The sequence below is a fragment of the Apium graveolens genome, chromosome 4, assembly GCF_009905375.1.
Source record: "Apium graveolens cultivar Ventura chromosome 4, ASM990537v1, whole genome shotgun sequence".
In the NCBI taxonomy this organism is placed as follows: domain Eukaryota; kingdom Viridiplantae; phylum Streptophyta; class Magnoliopsida; order Apiales; family Apiaceae; genus Apium; species Apium graveolens.
The window spans coordinates 82555226-82561670 of record NC_133650.1 but is presented as its reverse complement, the minus strand read 5'-3'; the positions used below and the strand labels follow the sequence as shown (position 1 = coordinate 82561670).

The 6445-nt window shown below is 34.4% G+C and overlaps 1 long non-coding RNA gene across 1 annotated transcript; it reads left to right on the top strand.

The window, feature by feature from the left end:
* Positions 1-4940: 4940 nt before the first annotated feature.
* LOC141717390 (uncharacterized) lies at positions 4941-6029 on the top strand. The gene is made up of 3 exons (XR_012573627.1): positions 4941-5033; positions 5519-5583; positions 5801-6029. It is a non-coding gene; the product is annotated as an uncharacterized LOC141717390 (long non-coding RNA).
* Positions 6030-6445: the final 416 nt, after the last annotated feature.

The following is a 6445-nucleotide window of genomic DNA, read 5'->3' as shown; positions in this document are numbered from 1 at the left end:
ATACATATTGTTGTTTATTGCTATACCCGGATACAAGTCTTTGTCCAAGGAATTGACAGCTTCCACTAGTACTCTTTCTGTCAACCCTGCATCCAGCAAACTCTGCATCTGTGTAACCAACAGTTTCAAAACCAGTTCCCTTAGGATACCATAATCCCAAGTTTGAAGTTCCCTTTAAATATTTGAAAATCCTCTTTACAACCATCAAATGTGATTTTTTTGGATTGGCTTGAAATCTTGCACATAGACATGTTGCAAACATGATGTCTGGTCTACTTGCTGTTAAATAAAGCAATGATCCAATCATCCCTTTATAGCTAGAGATATCTACACTCTTTCCCTTTTTATCTTCATCCAACTTTGTTGCAGTAGACGTGTAGATGCAGATGAACAATCAACCATACCAAACTTTTTCAATAGATCCTTGACATACTTAGTTTGGCTGGTGAAGATACCATCACTTCTTTGACTGACTTGAAGTCCAAGGAAGTAACTCAGTTCCCCCATCATACTCATTTTATATTCACTTTGTATAAGCTTGAAGAATCTTTGGCAAAGCTTCTCATTAGTAGAACCAAAAATGATATCATCCACATAAATCTGAACTAAGATCATATCTTTACCATGTTTCTTGTAGAAGACAGTCTTGTCTATGGTACCTCTAGTAAAACCATGCTTTAGTAGGAATTTTGACAGTGTGTCATACCAAGCTCTAGGTGCCTGTTTTAGTCCATATAGAGACTTAAGTAACTTGTACATAAAATTTGGAAATTCTAGATCTGCAAAGCCTGGTGGCTGTTGCACATAAACTTCTTCTTCTAGCTCACCATTCAGGAAGGCACTCTTGACATCCATTTGATACACCTTAAAATTTGAATGTGCAGCAAATGCTAGAAAAATTCTTATTGCTTCAAGTCTTGCAACTAGAGCAAAAGTTTTATCATAATCAATTCCTTCCTCTTGTGAGGAGTCTTTTGCAACCAACCTTGCTTTGTTTCTGGTGACTATACCATTTTCATCCATTTTATTCCTAAACACCCATTTTGTTCCAATTATGCTCCTATTCTTTGGTGCAGGAACCAGTTTCCAAACTTTATTCCTTTCAAACTGATTCAGCTCTTCCTGCATGGCAGATATCCAATCAGGATCTAGTAGAGCTTCATCAATTTTCTTAGGCTCTACTTGAGATATAAAATATGCATGTAGGCACTCATTAGCAGTTGCACTCCTAGTCCTCACACCAGCAGTAGGATCACCAATAATTGCTTCTCTAGTGTGACTTCTATCCCACTTCCTTGTATGAGTTTGTTGACTTGTGCCTTCATCATTTTCTTCATGGTTGGTATGACTGTTGGATCCTTCTTCTCTTTCTCCCCCTAAGTTTGTGCTATCAAATTCAGGTGTTTGAGATGAGCTCCCATTTTCATGATTTTCTTGTTGAGTAGTCTCTTCATTTAATATCTGTTGTGCATCAACTTCATCTTCCCCCTCAGAATCACTATCAATGTTGAGGTTATCAAATGCAAGGGCTTCAGCTTCATTATCATCAAGGCATTCCAAACTAGGACACTTGTCATCATTAAAAGTCACATCTGTGCTCTCCATAATATTCTTTTGATCTAACACATAGACTTTCACTACTAAAAATAGTAGATACGACATCGGTGCTTAGACATCGGTATATAATGCACGTGATGTTAAAAGCCTATTTAACATCGGTTTAAAAAAAACGATGTTAAAAGCCTGTTTAACATCAGTTTTACATAGTAGCCGTTGTCTATGTTCAATTTTAAAATAATAACAAATTTATGTTTTTCACTTTAACATCGGTTATTTACGCTAATCGTTGTCTATAATCATTAATAAAAAATGACTAAATAAATGTTTCAGTTCCCCCGCTAAGTACCCAAATTTTCCCCCGTAACAAAAAAGTAAAAAAATTATTTCCCCCTTCCCCCTTTACTCACACACCCATACATCTCTATCTCTCTCCATCTCCATCTTTATCTCTCTCCCTCTCTCCCCCAAACCTCGACTCACACATCAGGGCTCTCTCTCTTTGCTGTCTCTCTCTCAGACCACGATTGCAATTCTCTCTCAAACCTCCGCTCTATCTCAAAAACTCTGATTCTCTCTCTCAAATATTAAACTTCATCTCCTTCAGCTCTCTCTCTCTCTCTCCCTCTCTCCCTCTCTGTCTTTCTGTCTCTCTCTGTCTCCTTTCTTATGGCTCCTTTCTTGTAAAACCCAATTTAAACCTAATACAAAATCACTGAATCAAGATTTGCTCTCTCTTTCTCCACTCTACTATTGTATTTTCTATTACCATCTCTTTCTCCTCTCTCTTCCGTCTCCCTATCTAGATCTTGGTGGAAGATTCTGGCCATGGTAAAAGCGACTGATGATGGTTTGAAAAAGGGAAGGAGTTTTCCGTTACAAATCGGTATGTAAATTGGTGGTCTTATTTAATTTAGTAGCTTAAAATCGAGCCGAGAAAGCAAATGTTTGGTTTGATTATGTATGTAAATTTTAAATTTATTTCAAAATTTTATGTTTTGATTTTAATGAAGCTTTTATTATAGGTCTGAAGCTTTGGAGCTTGAAACCAACCTTCAATCGGTAACATCTCTCTCTCTCTCTCTCTCTCTCTCTCTTTTAGCTTTATTTACATCCATTGTGTATTTATATAGATATGTCGGTGTATATTTATATTTGTATGTTCAGTTTTGTTTATTCTATTATGTTCTGCAATTAAGTTTAGGTGTTATTAACACATTTAGCTCTAGATTTTTTGTATTAGATCTCTATGCTTTTGTCATTGAGAGCTATGTCATTTGGACTGTTGTAGCTGTAGTTCTTTTGAAGCATATATGGAAGTGGTGTGGCATTGTTCTGAAGAGCTCTGTATTATTTTCGATATGGGTAAGAATCTGGTCTTTGATTACAACTTATCTAGTTTATTTTATCAACTCTGACATTGATTTCTCTCCCCAGATTTTTGTCATCCCAGTTTTGATTGGATTGCTCTTTGAACTTTTGGTAATTGTGCCAATGCTGGTACCAGTAGATGAAAGTCCTGCATTCCTTTTGTATCAGGATTGGGCTCTAGGACTAATTTTTCTCAAGATTTGTACCAGACTGGTGAGTTATATATCGCCTCTTATGTCTTTCTTAGAGGGTCTGTATGTAAATCTTAAATGTACAAGAGTAGGAACTCTGGGTGCACCGTTGTTTATGTGATTTCTGTCACATTCATTACATAGTCCAAAGAAAAGGCTGGTCTGTTGGCCACATTTGAATAATAATGTTGAGAGCCACAAATTCATGCCTCACCTAATTCTGTGTTGAACTGACAAGATGGCATAAGTAGAATTTTTCTCAAATGGACCAACTAACAGGTTTCATTCTGCTGTTGACGTCTTTAATAAGAAAAGTAGATAACTAGCAAGATCCAGTAATATTCTTTTGTGATATCTATATGTTCTGTGTTATTTTAAATAATTAAACAGACACTTAATAATCCTTTACTGTTTTTAGTAATTCAGATGATACACCGTCTCATTTTTCTTTGTTAAGTGATAAGTGATGATATATATTCTAATGGTACCTGTAATGTGTTAATAATCAAACCTTATTTTCTGTGTATAACATGGTACCTGTATATTTTCCAGTCACTCTTTCTTCTTCTTGTTTCACCTTGTGATTATAAAGATGAATATTTTCACGTCGATATACTAATTTTTTGACCTATATTTCTCAGGAAGAACTGAAATCTGTTGGACGTATTGAAACTGCTTCGCGGTCCTGCAAAGTGTATGTATTTGGTCTTACATATGTATTACCCTCCTTCCACCTGTCCATTATTAAAGATATTATTTTTTGTACCATCACCTTCAGCATTTGAAACTACTAACATTATCCAGTATCTATGTTGTAAAATATATTGTCTGCTAAATTTAGTTTTTATCCATAATTGGACAGGGTTGCTGATTATGTGATCGCAAGTTCTGATCCTTTAATCACTACGTAAGAACATTATGTTTGATTATATGAATTTGCAAAGGTAAATGTATCTAATCTTTGCCACTAATTTCTTATTCATGTGTGCAAAAGCTGTAATAACCCTTTCTAATATATCACCAATTATTGGTAAGAGCTAGTCTTTTGCATATTATCTTTTACAACTTGCTTGAGATTTAGTATATGTATTTACTTTAGGCTTGACTTGCTGGTGAATATGTAGTATGAAACTATAAATCTTTCTAATTTACTCCACTTGGTATACATGAAAGGCTTTCACCACCAGTCTTTCATATGTTAAGGGGTCTATGTGATTTACTACTTTTTGTTCACATGAATCAGGGATGAAATGCTAGGGTTGTGTTTTTAAATCTCTTTATAAAATTACTGCAGCATTTATCCAACTGCCCTTCCCTCTATTTGAACTAACATACAGACCTCAATTTACAACATATTTTGCTTAGCAAAGAAAATGGTAGTCCTGTGGATTGTATGGACAATAAATGCAATTATGAAAAGATTGAATCATTGTGAACCAAATGAACGAATCTGTCTCACTATTGAATTTATTCTTTCAACGACATAAATTAATGTCATTTCTGGTTCAAGAACTCTAATATGTATCCAGTTAATTATCCAGAGCTTGTACTTGTATCATTTTGCAATCAATGTCTCGTTGTGCATCCTGGCTGCTTTTGTCACTTGAGATGTTGGTTCTGTAAGTATTGCTTAACTGTGACAATGATACCTAGATTAGTTATGGGTACTAGTTACAGTGTTACGCTCAATTTGAGAAGATGTATATAGCCCTATCTAATATATAAGTACATTCTCTGTTTTCTTATGCTCTCACTGTGTAAATACCAGTTGATTTGTCTGGACTATAGAGATAGCATTGCTGATAGCATGTTCATGTATTATACAGATGTATGCAGTTTTGCTGCCGATTGCTGTATTCAACCTCTTCTGTATCCGAAGAAGAAGTGTCTATGACCTGCACCATAGTATTTTAGGTGGGTACATATTGATTATATAATCTCAGCAGTTAAAGATAAACTGCTCTTTCATCACCTAGTCAATATCCTACTGAAAATATTGTACACTGATGATGAGCTAATGATAAATACTCATTATGTAGGCCTCTTATCCGCTAGACTGATAACTGGTTTTATTAAGGATTCTATTAAGAACACAGTTGGTCTCCCTCGACCTGATTAGTTTATAGGAAATGCTTTATGAATGTGGTTTATTGATGACTGGACATTATTGTTGGTGTTTGACACTCACTGTGATTGTCTGTTTAGATTGTTCAATATATCTAAGATAAATATAATTTGGAAGCTCTAGCTGCTGCTTGTTTGATGGTTGCTTTTTTATATACAATTCTGCAAACACACCCCTTATATTTATCGGTAGACATTAAATCCCCTTTGTGTTTTCTTCAGTTATATTGGAACCTAATTTCAAACTTTTCACTCTGTTAATTTTTCTGTATCAGGTTTTGCTATACGACTAGAGGAGGATTCTGCTATACAGAGGATAACATATTTGAATTTGGTACAGGTATTAGTGATACTGTATTCTCAAATAATCAAATAATAAAATTTGTTCACACGGTAATAAGATTCTTTTATATCTCTATTTCTTTTTTTTATGAAATCATATTATCATCTAACATAAACTTTTTATTAATTCTAGTTTATATATCAAATGTTCTGCAGTAATGATTGATATTGTTTATTTTTATTTTCTGTCCAAATCATCGGCACCATTGAACCAGACGTACACATTATCGGCCTGCACGGTTGATTTGCTGCTCTTTGGTTTGATCATGCAGAAGTCAAACTCTTCTTTAGTTTGTCGGAATTGGGTTGATTGGCTAAATTGGATGGAGTTGTCGGAATTTAAGAATAGGGTACTTAAAAATTAGTATAGTATAAGTTGGCTAATGGAATACTTGTATTTTATTTGAAATGTATGTATAGTATGATATGAGTAATATTTTGGTATTAGACTTGTAATTTGGATGAATACCTTTATGTTTCGGTTTGGATGTTTTTTATTGGGATGTTGCATTGTTTTGGTTCCTTATGGCTGTAAATAGTACCAAGATGGCATGCAATTTACAGAACATTAACATCACAATGGTACATGTAAACCGATGTAAAAAAATGTACAAAAGACATCATGTAAAATAATATTAAATGAAAAAGAACTAAAAAAACCGATGTGAAATAGTCATTTGACATCGATCTGAAAAGAAACACAATATATTTTAAGTCAAATAACATCGGTTAGAGAAATTGGCTGATGTTAAACAAAAAGATTTAACATCGGTTTCATGAAGAAAATCCATGTCCTATCCATCATTTCAAATCGGGGGCTAACTTAACCGATGTCTGATCAAACATTTCACATCGGGCAA